This window comes from Parasteatoda tepidariorum, chromosome 8 (genome assembly GCF_982258835.1).
Source record: "Parasteatoda tepidariorum strain Cologne lab strain chromosome 8, Ptep-v5.0, whole genome shotgun sequence".
Taxonomy (NCBI): domain Eukaryota; kingdom Metazoa; phylum Arthropoda; class Arachnida; order Araneae; family Theridiidae; genus Parasteatoda; species Parasteatoda tepidariorum.
Window position 1 is genome coordinate 98455763 of NC_141762.1, and position 15377 is coordinate 98471139.

General features: G+C 27.2%; 1 long non-coding RNA gene across 3 annotated transcripts in view; it reads right to left on the reverse strand.

Moving 5' to 3' along the window:
- Positions 1 to 7394: 7394 nt before the first annotated feature.
- LOC107453831 (uncharacterized) overlaps positions 7395 to 15377 on the reverse strand; it is a 37856-nt gene continuing 29873 nt past the window's right edge. The window contains exons 5-7 of one of the 3 annotated variants that reach the window (XR_011636306.2): positions 15194 to 15272; positions 13542 to 13623; positions 7395 to 8769 (exon numbers count right to left, since the gene is read on the reverse strand). This is a non-coding gene — a long non-coding RNA (uncharacterized LOC107453831). The remainder of the gene's footprint in view (positions 8770 to 13541; positions 13624 to 15193; positions 15273 to 15377) is intronic. The other 2 variants (XR_011636308.2, XR_015435976.1) reach the window with 2 other exon arrangements.

A 15377-nucleotide genomic window follows, 5' to 3' on the forward strand; every position in this document is an offset into this window, starting at 1 on the left:
AAAATAAAAAGTACTTATAGAGAAATATTTTACAGCCTTAGAAGTGTTTAGGCCATGCGATTTCTCAAGCTTAAGATAAATGTTTAAAACTTTCAGCGAGACCAAGAATAAATTACACGCGAAAATATATGTTTTTGAACACTCTATAGCAAAATATAGTAATAGTGACTCTGAATAGAAATAAAATATAGTAACTTGCATCAATTACTGTGGTTATCTTATGCAATATAATTGTTATATTATTATTATTATAATATTATTATTAATACAATATTATTATATTACTATTTGCTCATTAAATATTCAAGGAGATATGGCCATGTTTATAAAAAACAAATTTTTAATTATTGACGAAGTTATAATTTCAAAATTTGAAAAATAATTCATTAAAAATTGCGCAAGATATGAGCATGTGAAGTAGTTCTTTCATGATGCGCATGTGCGGGAAAGATGTAAATTTTTTTTGCTTGACGCACATGCAAAAAGGACTATTTTAGACGGTTGCGTATTTTTTTTCTTTTAAAATTTCAAATTTTAAAATGCTTTTTAATTTAATTAAAAATTACTTTGAAAATTTCATTGCATTCAATATTTAGCAGTTCTAATAAGAAAACGGAAGGAAGGGAAACAATTTTTTTAATATTAATATAAAAATGCTCATATTTCCATGCATATTTTATCTAGGTTTATGAATATGACAATCAAAATAATTGTTAGAAGTTATAAGCTTATTTCTATATTTTTTGGCATGGAGTGTTTGAAAATACCTTTTTTTGTTCGTAATTTATTATTGGTTCCTCAAAGCTCTGAAGACTTTAAACTTTATTGATACATATGACAAACTGCATGACGTAAACACCTCTAGAGTTATAAAATTATTCAATGAATATTTCTTCAGAAATAAAGAAAAAATGAAAAAAAAAAAAAAATCTGAAAATGCCTCTTCCATTATTGCAGAGTAGTGTATGTTGTGAAATTGAAAAAAATAGATATTAAAGATTCATCGAGCAATACAAATTATAATTAATAAAGTATAAAAAAAATTGAATAAAAGATTAGAAAAAAATCCACTAAAAAAATAGTAAATGCCACTTCTATTATTTCAGAGTAATGTTCAGCGAAATAGTGAATGCGAAACAAAAAACAGACATTAAAAATTCAACCAGCAATACAGATTATAATAATTAAAAGATAAAAAAAAATTAATTAAAATATAATAAAAAAATATTGTCAAGGAAACAGTAAATGCCTCTTCCATTATTTCAGAGTAGTGTATAAAGTGAAAGTGAAAAAAAAAATAGACATTAAAGACTCACCGAGAAATACAGGTTAAAATTAATAAAAGATATAAAAAAAAAGTGAATAAAAGATATAAGAAAAATTATAGTCAAAAATTAGTAAATGCCACTTCTATTATTTCAGAGTAATGTATATGTGACCGGCAAAGTATGAAATACCGGCATTATATATAATGCCTGACATTTTTAGGCAAAGTATGAAATATGAGAAGTATTACATACTTGCCTAGGCATTATATATAATGCCGGATGCTATTTAGGTAAAGTATGAAATAAACGTCCAGATGAGGTTATTATGTAAATAATGTACACGTTACTGTGAATGACCGAAATCGGTGGTTGTTGACTTTCACAGGTGAATGTTGACAATCAAATTAGTCGCTTTGGTGAATGTCCGAAATATTTATTAAATCCGATTAGATATTAATTTATTCGTGGATATAATTACATTTATTCGATATTTTAATACTTACTGACGATAGATTAGAAGAAACATCAGCGTTCACTTAACCATTAAAAAAATATCAGTGTAGGGTATACCGGGCAGTGGCACTGAATCTTAAAAAAACATCAGTGTAGGGTATACCGGGCAATGGACCTTGACCTTAAAAAAACATCAGTGTAGGGTATACCGGGTAAATGTGTGAAATATAAATCATTTCATACTTTGCCGGCTAGTTTTAGGCATTATATATAATGCCTAGACATTATATATAATGCCTAGACATTATATATAATGCCGGATTTCATACGTTGCCGGTAACATATATAGCGAAATAGTGAATGCGAAACAAAAAACAGACATTAAAAATTCACCTAGCAATACAGATTATAATAATTAAAAGATAGAAAAAAAGTAAGTAAAATATAATAAAAAATTATAGTCAAAAGACAGTAAATGCCACTTCTATTATTTCAGAGTAATGTTCAGCGAAATAGTGAATGCGAAACAGAAAACAGACATTAAAAATTCACCTAGCAATACAGATTATAATAATTAAATGATAGAAAAAAAGTAAGCAAAATATAATAAAAAATTATAGTCAAAAAATAGTAAATGTCTCTTCTATTATTTCAGTTATATTCAGAAAAAAAAAAGATTTTATAGACTCACCGAGCAATAATTAATAAAATATAAAAAAATGTAAACAAAAGATTTCTCTCTCTCTCTCTCAGATTAAACACGATTTTCGTTATGTGCGGCCATCCACTTCCGCAGATAATCGCCGCTTTTATATAAAGATATGTCGATCTCTACTATACGATTGTTTGTAACAGCTTGTCAGGGAAGTGAAGGTGGCTTGTGCGCCACCACATTACCATAATCATGTCGCTGCTCTCAAAATTGTGGAGCCTTAACCCCTAGCTTGTAGTGGACTTTTACTGGAATGCTTTACTGTACAGTACCTGGTCGTATTATTCGACGCACAGTAAGATTCTATGTAAAATAATAATTATTAGGTGATACTATGCTGCTTTACTGTTTTCAGTCCGATGAGATTGGTTTGCATTTGTTTGCGCTCCTGTATCAATGGATTAACATTGTATAATGCAATACGTAAAAAATAAATACAAATAGGAAGTATATAAAAAATTTCTTGCATTACATGTATGCTTAAATGTAAAAGTATTGCCTATAAACTCGTGCAAATCATGTGATTATTAAAAATAATACAGTGCGTCTAATAATTTGATCTGATTATTATAGTATACTGATATAATACCTGATGTATACCTGCCAACATTCATTCTTTTCGAGAATGGATTTTCCAAGTGGTAGTAAAACAATTACCGAAAAACAGTTTTACTCAAAAAGATATTTATATTTTAACCAGGTTGAAATTCGCTATCGTGAGGACAAATATGCTTTTTATGTATTTGTTGTAATTATTTATATGTAGTGGTGGTCCAACTCATTTATAATATATTAATATAATTCAAAAAGTTTAGTGAAATAACATGAATTTTGCTAGCACTTTAAATATGAAAAAAAATCTTCCGGGAAAACTGGAAGAGTTGGCAGGTATGCTGATGTAATAAGTATTCTATATTTATATAATATGTTGTCTAATTTATCCAAACGTCGAATTTATATTATATATCGTCTAATTTAACCCATTGATACACGAACGTAAACAAGTGCAAATTGTGTAAAAAAAATAAAGCAGTAATGAATCACCCTGATAATTAAGATTTTATATGGAATCTTACAGTGCGTCTAATAATTTGGCGGGGAATAAAATAAATTCCAACGAGTGAGGAAAATCATGTTTCTGAATACGAACAGCGCACGAACTTCATATAACATGTTCATAACTCATTTTGAATTGTGTCATAATATTTCTATTCATTCATATTTATTGAAAAGATGTGTATAGAAAAAAAAAAGAATTCATTTTGAGTTAGTTTGTGAAATAGAGTCATCACAAATTATTTAACAATGTGATTTAAGCATATTAAAGTTTTTGATTCAATTTTATAGAAACGTATGTCTTTTTTTATCTTACTACAAATAAATTAGTATTTTGATAAATTTTATTTACGACAGAGTCAAAGTTCTCGCACTGTAGCAAGAAAACGCGAATATTATTTTTTGAAAATTATCTCGATAAATCGAAAAATTTTCATGTGTTTAATCAAGGGTGAAAATAATTAGGCCAAACTATTACTGATGTTTAATTAAATGTAGTAATATATAGTGGTTGTCCTGTGGTAATAGATGCGGTGGTAACCGATATTTAATAAAATTTCATACGTGATGATCTGGATAGCCTGGTTGGTAGGGCTCTGATCCTCGTCGGACAAGGATTCCCCGTATAGTAAATGGTGCCTGGTGCACATTAAATCTGAGTAGTAATAGCCGCGGTTGGAGGGACGGAAGTGACGTCATCATGGAAAGTCAACCGGAGCTTATTTCTGCCCCAAACGGAAGTTGCTTATTTCTGCCCACCCCTTGCAACTTCCGACTGTAGGCGGGCAGAAATAGGCAACTTCCGGTTAGGGTAGAAATAAGCTCCGGTTGACTTTCCATGATGACGTCACTTCCGTCCCTCCAACCGCGGCTATTACTACTAATCTGTCGAGTCATAAACTCCTCCATGTCCTCACAACAAATCATACCTCTGGTTGTACAGATCCAAGAGTTTCCTTGTCTTCTGGATTGGGCCAATATTACAAGGCTACGGAGTTGAACATTATAGCAGTCGTAAACCCAAAATTGGGTCGACTGTTCAACGACTGTTACAAAATAAAATGGAACAATTTAATACGTACCTAAAGTAGGTAGGTGAGAGGGGGATCAGTTGGATAAAAGGGAAATCTTCAATAAAATTTTCATTTATTCTTTAAATTTTTCTTCGTCATAAATCGTAAATTGGCAACACTGATATACACTTCCATGCATAAGTATACTACGAATACTTCAGAAGAAATTTGCTAAAGAAGGTTCTTAAGGTGCAAAAGTAAATTTTCTCTTTACTCCTTTATTCATATGCACTGGTGTAAGAAATTAAGAGAATGTGCAGACTTGGCCGATTATCTCTAAGACTACTGGACCGATTTTAATTAAATTTGATACACAGGGTGTCCCAAAACGACCGCATAAACTCTGCACAGCTAGATTCCTCGTTGGGAGTACATACATAAAAACTGCCCAAAGAAGCGTTTCTGTACGATCCATACTTAACGAGAAAAATATGAAAAACAAAGTATGACGTCACTGCCGTTGCAAGAGAAAACACTTCATTGAACATATCAACAGAATTATATTCTAAAGATACTTTTCTTGCTCATCAGAAAGGAAAGAAATACTCCTGATTTGTCAGTTCTTATTTCAGAATTAAGCCGACCGGCCTGTGTAGGGGGCAGGGAACTGTCTTTGCATCAGAAAGGTTCTGGGTTCGAATCCCGGGCAAGGCATGGATGTTTCTTTCCTTCTATCAGTGTTCTATGTCCCTTCTCCTTTGTGTGTGAATCTGACCCGCCCTATAAACGAGTTGTGGTAATGTGACGTGGGCGACGGTGGTCCACCGCCATGGCTGCGCCACAGGTGCCCACTGGGTAACGAAAAGAGAGTTAGCAGTTCTGTCACTTTCTGTAGCCGATGGACAATAGTTCCAAGTGCCCACCATTAAAAAAAAAAATTCAGAATTAAAAAAATTTGCCAATGACTGACTTGCTTCAGCTAGAATTTTAAATTGATAAAATAAAAAAAAGATGAATAATAATAATTCTGAAATTACATAAATTTAAAAGATACTTCGCTCCAGAAATTATGTTTTTTCTTTCATTTTTTGAACAAACAGCATAATTTTTAAAGAAAATGATAAAAACATTTCATATTTTAATAAAATATGACTAAGAGTTGGGATTTTGTTTCAAATTCAAACATTCGGAACACTATGAAATTGGGGAGGAATTCCATTTTAAAAATAAAATTTTTCGGCGATCATGACTTTCTATGATTTTTTTTAAGAAATAGTTAAATTTTCATTTGCTCATTAATCACTAATAATTAAGTATCATTAACATTTCATTACAAATTTTGTTCAATACCGAAAATCATGACTTTCCAGGACTATATCGAAACTAGATCACTGTTTAATTTATTATCGTTTTCAAAGAAATGATCTAGTTCATCACTTTTAATTTATGATCTAGTTCATCGCTTTCAACAGTTATGGCTATTTTAAATAAGTATTTAATATGAAACTTTATTTATCCAAAAAACAAATAGATAAAATCTTTTGAAATTTGATAAAAAAACAATGGATTCCCAACTAAAGTAATAAAATTCTATGTAAAATCATTGAGTTAATCGTATATTATTGTAGATATATTTACTAAAAATTTAGTTTATTTAGTTTATATAATTTTTCCACGTGAAAATCCATTTCAGGCAAATCCGTGGCTAAAATTATTTACTAAAAAATTTCTTTGTTAATTTATATAATTTTTCCATGTGCAAATCCATTTCGGGCAAATCCGTGGCTAAAATTATGTGCGAAAAAGGCAATTCATGTTTCTTTCTCTTTTCTATTTTTTTTCTTAAATAAATATTAATTTTCTAAAATTATTAATTGTCAACTTCTTTAAATTATCCAGCATAATATTACCTTGCCATAGAGTATTAGTGTAACTAACACAATTTCAAACTCTACACATACTATAAATAATAATAATAATAATGTATGCATACCATGACTCATTCTTAGGAAGGATAATATTTTTCCTCACATCATAAAAACTTTTCATATAATATAAATTTTCTAAGCTTTTAGTCATTTGTTACATTTAAGGCCTTTTTAAGAACTTTCAGGACACATTTTTAAGGTCATACAAATTATGCCGTTCTCTCTATCTGTTTAATTAACTTAATCATATGATTTTGAAAAATAGCAAAAGGTTACATGGCCCTGCATTCAAGGTTAAAAATCAAAAATTAATAATATAAAATATCTACTAAAAACTAACTAAAACTTAATAATTTTGTTAAATATCGTATGATTATTGTACACATACCTAGATTTAAAATCAGGAAGGATAATAGTTTCTAACCTTCTATACCAACCTTTTCCATAAAACTCTACTAATCAAACTCATTGAGCTAGGATATAGTACATACTCAGATTACAATTAAATCAGGCAATAGCTCTTGCTTCACTGTCCACCATTTGGCCAAGAAGTAATCCAACTAAATGTTTAAACTATATTGGATCTTTAGCAATTTCACTGAAACCCTAATATAGTTCACCATTTAGTTCACGTTTGGATATGTTAAAAATATGAAAATATAGCTTAAACAAATCTACTGGGATTTTATAAAATAATTTTCAAGCAGAAACTAAAAAATAAATAAACAAGTGTAATTTTACATAAAAAAATATACTATGCAAAAATATAATAAAATATAGGACTATGTAAAAATATAATACCATGTGAAAATATAATAATATGTAGGACAAAATAAATTTTAAAAAAACTAGTAGTTTTGAAAAAAAATTACTAAAAATCTTGCAATTTATTCTATTATCAAAGAATTCATTTTAAAAATAAACTATTGTAAGAACGCAAGACGATGGAAGAAAAACACCATCATAAAGAGCTCTGTATTTTTTATTATACATTCACATTAAACATTTAACAATAAAGGGTAATAATAAAACATTAACTAACATAAAAAAAGAACTTGAAAGTTTTACTCAAATGAGTAGGAAAAAGGGAACCATGATGGTTCGCAGAGCTCGTCTTGCGTCATCTCCAATTAAGTCAGAGTGAAGACTATTGTTATTGCTTTTGCAGATAGAGGGGTAGTGCCATCTGGTGCTACGAATTAACTATCCGCTACACTATGAATATTGTTAAATACATACCAAAGTAAAACATCATACAGGAAAGTAATTTTCACCACACTCTAGAAATTATGGCAAACAATAATAATAAGAACAATTAATAATATCAAAGTTACAGACGCTAATAAAAGCATGCATTGAGAAAGAAAATATTATAAAATTCTTAAAAATAAATAAATAACAAAACTGTATTTAAACCTATAACTTTCCCAGCTTCAGCCTCATGCATAAATCACACGCAACATTAAATTATTATTATATTTATATATAATAAAATCAATGATGAAAAATTTCAAACATTAATAAAAGCATGTACTGAAAAAGAAAATATTATAAAAGTAATTCTTAAAAGAAAAGAAAAAGCAGTAGGTATAAATCTCTGTAAAAAGTTTCCAAGAAAATGTTTTGTTTATAAATCACATACACAAGCAATTCCAGACATAAACACGTATATCTTATAAATTATAATTTAACATACAGAGTTTATCCCAATATACAAAGGTTAACATAAAAGTTAATATAACATTATAGAATAATAAAGTATTATAAATATAGAATATCATATTAAATATCCACATGCAAAGGGGAAATAAAAAAATTTATATGTTTTCAAACATTATAAAGAAATAAACTTGAAAAGTAATTAATTTCCCAGTTTATTTAAAAAGTAAACATATAAAAAGCATATCATACTATAAAAGTAAACTTTATTTTTAAAACTGTTCGTTGAAAATTCAAATTTCAGCATTCCTTATGAAATTTTTTTCAATTTTATGTAACAATTTCTTTACAGTTCTATCCCAATGAACTGGAAACGAAATTTTTTTTTTTATATGAGCCTTAAAATATTTTTGAAAAATAATAACTTTTTTTTCCTTTTCAAAAATCAATGCTTGAAATTAAGAGGCACATATATGTCAAATTAATGAAGAAATCAAAAATCAAAGTTATACTTCAAAATTCTACAATAGATGCCCTACACTTAATTGTTAAATCAAAGCAATTCTGCAGCAACCAATGGGTGGTGGAGGCAAGCTTTTAACCATCAATCAGCAACTGTGTGTGGGCCTGTCACCGTCCTTCATAATTATACCTCAGTTTGTTGGATAACTCGGCCATTGCTGTAAATTTCAGATAATAAAAATTAAGACTAATGGATTTTATCATGAAGCTTAAAAAAAATTATTATCTTTCATCAAAAACATTATCTTAATGAATTTGTACAAATTGAAACTAATTGTAAAAATATTCTGTGAAAGATTAGATAAAATATATATTCATTTTACATGTTAACTTTTAAAACTGTAAAGCTGATCACAAAAATTATGATAAATTGAAATAGAGAATTAAAAACAATTAACTATGCTGTCTTAAACAAGATAGTCCCCAAAACCACTTGACAGCATTTATAACACACTTGGTTTGTGATGAAATTTAATGCATAATAATCTGAATTGGCCATACTGAGTCAAACTTAATCACTATTACATACTCAAAAATAGGGAAAAATCACAATGTTATATCAAATAACTTGACTAAAATTCAATTAAACTTATTTGTTGATGTAAAATAAGTTTTTTAATGAAATATTTAAATAAAAATAAAGTTTAAAGGTCTCACTTTTCAAACTTTAAAAGTCATACGATTTAGAGGCGTAATTCACACAAAGGCAGAATGTAGTTTTTGAATTGATTCAGCATCTAATTATTGCTTTTGATTGAGCATCAAACTCAAGTTAAAATCTTACATTATTGCATACATTAAATAACAAAGTTAAACAGTTCTAGAAACTATGTCTGACAAAAACATAGGGGAAAAGAACTTGGACATTTAAAAAACTGTATTTATCTTAACATAATAAAACCCTTGATAGAGTTGATTTCAAAATAAAAATATCTAATTGTTTCTTAACTAACATTTAATAGATATTTGAATGATTCTAAAAATAATGCAGATTAATCCCAAATACTTCTAACAGAACTTTAATTTTAGGTACCTAAATTATTTTAAAATGATTTAGTTTCATTAATTAGTAAAGAAGGTTTGTAAGAAGATATAAGGCTAGTATAAATATTTTTAACATAATATTATAGATAAAATTTTGTTCTGCATCACTTTGTGATTAAATGATAATGTTATACAATAGTAACAAATTTGTAACTGTTAGTTAGAAAATGCATTATGATAAAATAATGCAAAAAAGTAGATAAAAATCATATTTACAGTTAATAAAATTTAAAACAATTTAATTTATTATCATAGAAATCAATTTAAGTTGTGATATATTTTCATTCAACTTAAACTAGATTTTAAAAAAATACAATACAATAATGAAAATTTTTAACATTGCTGATCATAAAGGCACACACACACACATATATATATATATAACAATAAGTAAATACTACAAATAGCGACTGTAAAGAATGTTAGACATGATTAAGGTCATAACTCTATTTCAATATAGTCAGTAAATAAAATAATTTTTTAAAAAAAGAGCTTATTCATTCACACAATATTTTATTGAAATTAAAACTTAGATATAATGACATAATTTTAAAAGCTTAGTGTATTTGCTGACAAATAAGCAAATACAATTTTGTGAGAGGAGTTACTTAAATGCCCCTTTTAGTTAAAAAAAAAAGATTTTAACGAAATAAAATAATAATACTTAATAAATAAAACTAAAATTATAAGTATTACATTTTCTCTATATTTGTAACATTTTTTGAATTACAGAATTTATATTTTTAGGCTACATTATAGAGGCCTTTTGAGAGACTTTTTAAAGCTATTTTTCAATTTTTTAAGGCTAACTGAAATCAAGACATTATACAAAATTCAGTTAGAAGAGTTGCACATTGTTTAAACTTAGATTCAATAATTTTATATGTACTCAATATTTAATTAAAGATCCAGTTCTGATAAGTTAACACAAGGAATTTAAGTAATATGAAGGAAAAAGAGATTTGAGGTTTGAAATTTTATTAAATGAAAAATTTTGTTTTTATAATTATGTAATTTGTATGTAGGAAGGGTCATATATTAATGTTTTTTAACTTATAGACCATATAACAAAGAATTAATTTATTGTAAGAATGTAAAAGCACATGAATTTCTTAATTATATTTTAATGATATGAAAAAATGGATTTTCTCATTCACACCCTTTTAAAGCGTTTCAATTGGTGTCTTTTGCTTTTATTTAGTCTCTATTCTTGATAAAAAAGTTTTAATTTTTTTCTTCTTTCAATTGCATATTTAAAAGGTATAACATTTCCTTCAGTAAAGTTTCACTTCCGTTTCCTACCTCCAAACTTAAAGTCAGATATTTAAAGTAAATTTCCAACTAAGCACTAAACATGTTAATTATTTTTTGTGAAAACTTTGGTTGCTAAATGTTAAGTTTGCTAGAAATGTTTATTGCAGTTTTTAATGAATTTTTCACATTTGTATAAGTCATTAGAAAAGTGCTGTCCTTGTTTATTTTTTGCTATCGTCTGTTACAATTAATATTATCAGATTGAACATTAAAAACGCACTTATTAAACCACATAGGAATGAATGGTTGTATGATTCCTTATTCTTTCTGTACAAGTGAAACATTGCAAATTTTTGACTATAGATTCAAGAATTTTGAACCCAAATCAGCTTAAAAGTAAGAATACTAGTATTGCACATCACTACTGTTCCCATCTTGCCTTTATTTTATAATTTTTACATAATTTTTTTTATATTTTATCATTGATAAACCTTTTAATGGTATTTCTTGAAGGAAAAAAAAACAAAACATTATATGGTTCTAAAACATAACTATGTAAACTCAAAATATTATTTTTCCATGTCTAATAACTTAGATATTTGGCACTACTTTGCGACTAATTCTTTCTTTTAACGATAGGGATAAAACTGTGTTATTAGAGAATTACAAATTTATTATCATAAATTAATGATTTTTACTGAATTTTTCTCAAAATGAAAATAATTTTAAAGAAAAATAAACTTTGAGAAGCAATATTTAAAAAATTGAGTAAATTATTTATACACATTTTTAATCAAAACATTAAAATCAATGTATCAGAAATATCTGTAATTAGCATTTGTGACCAGTTTGGTTCTGATAAGGAACTTGTCATTTTTCTGTTATATTAATTATATTAATATATTATATTAATTAATATATTATATTATATTAATATTTCAAATATAATTCAATAATTTATAGAACAAAACTTCAAATAAACCTTTACTGGCCTTTATGGATTGTGTGCCCGGTCAGAACATTATGTCCAAGGCATACACAAATTTCAGTTATATCATTTTATTTCAATTAGTCAGTAATTTATAAACAAAAATTTCAAATAGACGCTAGTGGTCTTTATGTGCATCAAATTTTTTACTGTACCCAAAGCGCACATAACAGAGCTTGAATTCATAGAATATAGCAAAGAAGATGTTTGCAGCTTTCAAAATCCAATTTTTAAAAAAAATTGATTACTTGATTTTTTAAACAATTACAGCAAAAAGTATATAAATCGTAACATCTTTCAAGTAGATAACAAATCAAAGTAAAGATATTTATAATCAAATTTTAAGTTGAACACAATAACAATGAGCAAATTAATAAAAACAGCTAAATATAATTCCTTGTATAGCACTAACAATGAAATTAGATTTTACGATTTAAAATTAAAATTATTTTTAAAAGAAATAAATATATGTATTTTTTGTTGTTTAGTTATTGTAAAGTAAATTTTTTTAAGTAAATTTTTATGTTATTCTCAATTATTTTTTTTCTTTTGAGTAAAAGAACAATTGATTATATAATGTAAAGACTAACAGAATAAATAATATTGATTTTGCTTCATTAGAAAACTGTAAATGTAATTTAAAAGCCACTTTAAAGCACTAGTTTTTATATATGGTTTAAAAAATTCTTTGATGTAACTTTATTCTTGGATGTAACGGTCATAAAATAAGTTAATTGTCTTGATATGAAAATAGTTATTCTCTATTAATTACAAAATGTAAACCATTAGAAACTGACTATGTAGCTTTGTTATTGATTACAATAGTTGCTATCAACTTGGATAGAGAAAGAAGGAATTTAATGAAACAAAAGAGAAAGATCTATGCAGATTACATATGAATGTGCTCAGGTATTTGAATTGTTTTCCATATGCAATAACAGAACAGTGCATTTTCATGAGCAAACAATTCAATTTACGCCAAAGGAAACCCATAAAATTCTAATACCAATTTAATACCAATGTGATGAAGGTTACAACATGACATGCAATGGTATATGATAATCTCTGGTAGATAGGATTTATTATCCAGGAAATAATAATGAGAAACAATAAACTAGTTTTAATACTAGATCTGGTAGGAATGTTTTACCCTCATTAAGAGTTAGACAAACAAGAATTTCTTAAAAATAAAATTTTATGCAAAATTTGCTGCATGAACGTGGTGAACATTTCAAATTATATCTAGGACATGATATATGATACATTTGAAATAATGAATGTGATGCAAATGTTTTATTAAAAAAATTTAAATTGTCTTTAAAAATAAATTGTTTTATAGTGAAAGATAAATCTAATATTTAAGCTGCTTTTACTTTCATATGTCATTCTGGTACCATAACAGTTACTGCTCTTCCATTATCATTGGAGAGTAAAAAACTAAAAATTATGTTTGTTTATAGAACACAAATAATTAAAGTCTGTGTCAAGACACTGAAACAAATGCCCATTGAATGAGAGTATGGGGCCATGCGTCCAAGACATAAAAAAGAGATAAATTTAAGAGTGTAACAACTACAGAGTAACCACCTCTTTAAACAAAGCATTTTAAATCCTAACAAACATTTTAATGCAAAAGACTATTACCATACAGTGCAAAAGTCATCGAAATTATCAATGTGGATTAGAAAGAGAAAGATCAAGACCAGATCCACACAATCACATAAATCTGGGGAAAAAAGCAAAATTAATATTTATACATACCATATATTTTTTGACTTTAAGACAGCATATGATGGCATAGATAGAACAAAATTATATTAGGCAATACTCGATTTAGAAATACCCATGAAACTAGATAAATCTTACTAAAATGACACTTAATAGAGTTAAATGTAAAGCAAAACTAGGCAAAGTAAAACCTATACGAATATTTCTAAGAGTGAGATTCCATGTCATTGAAAAAGTTATTAAAGACTCAGTATAACAGTTTAAATGTTAGATTAATTTATTAAATATAGCAAACAAATGTTAATATGGATTAAGAAATCACTTGAAATTAAAACACTTAAGCATAAATTAAAGATTTAATTTTGTGTGGAAGCGCATTCTGGACCATGAACAAAACAAAGGAAAACATGTTCTAAGAGAAAAGAAAATATTTGGCACTTTCAAAAAAATAATGTCTGGAGTATAATAACCAAATATTGTGAAAACTAAAAAGGTATATCAATTAAGATGACTTGGATACACAGATACAATGATTTAAACCCAAAGAAAAAAATGGCAAACAGGTAAACGAAACATCAAGTGGCTTGATACACTTGAGAAAATGTCACATAAAATTGGGATCAACCATTGGAAAACTATAACAGTGGATCATTCCCAATGAAAGAAACTTAAGGAGAGAGTCTTGGCCTGTAACAGGCTGTAAAAATGCAGAAAAAGAAAGAACTATTAATTTTTTTAAAATTCCTATTTTTAAAATGTTAAAAAAGGTTAAAAATAATAAATGAATAAGATTATTAAGTAAGGTTAAGAATTGTCCTTAGAAAAAATAATTAAAGTGAAATATGCACATTTTTTCAACAGGTAAAATAAAATTTAGTTAATAAGTAATATGTTAATCAAAAAGAATCTCATTTAAAATTATACAGATATCAATGTTTAAAAGGGTCAACTAATAAACATTTCAGTATGGTCCAAATTTATTTTGAAATAATTTATCTAACAAATAATAAAAAATACTGAAGGGAACAATGAAATTTTTTTTCTGGTCTGAATTAAGAGAAAAACTAGTCATTTCATCAAAGATATTTAAAGAGTGTGTCGAAGTGTATTTCATGAAAATCAAAATTAATTTTAACACAATATTTTCAATTTGGAAAAAAAATCATAAATAATATTTATTGCTAATAAATGTGACACTTTCTCATGAATCAGTCATACTTTCAGTTTGAGAAACAAAAGATTACATGTAACAGTTTTTATAGTATTATCAGATTAAAAGAAATACAGGGTTATTCATAATTCCCTCCGGGGTTTTGAAGCGTTTTAGTAAAAAAAAGAAGACGAATATGAAAAAAAGAAACATATGAAATTATTCCGAAACTATTAAAGTTTTATTTACATACATTACAGGTGTTCTATGCGTGAACCCTTGGTCACATGGCATACATCAATGCGATAGTCCAGTTCCTGCCCAGAGGGAATTATGAATAACCCTGTACAAAGAAACTCCAAATGTAAGCTTCTTTTTCATTACAGACAGCATATTTCGCAGAAGAAAAAAAAATTACTTTTAACATAGCTGAAACAGCAGGTAAGCAAAAATGATGATGGAGCAGCAGCTGTGGGTTTGACTCCTTGTTTCCGTTGCTAAATGAAAAGAAAACAATTGAGGAGAATGACAAATACACAAAATTACTATTCTATTTCTGGTTATTGAGAAAACAACTACATAAAATTATGCATGGAGAAAAT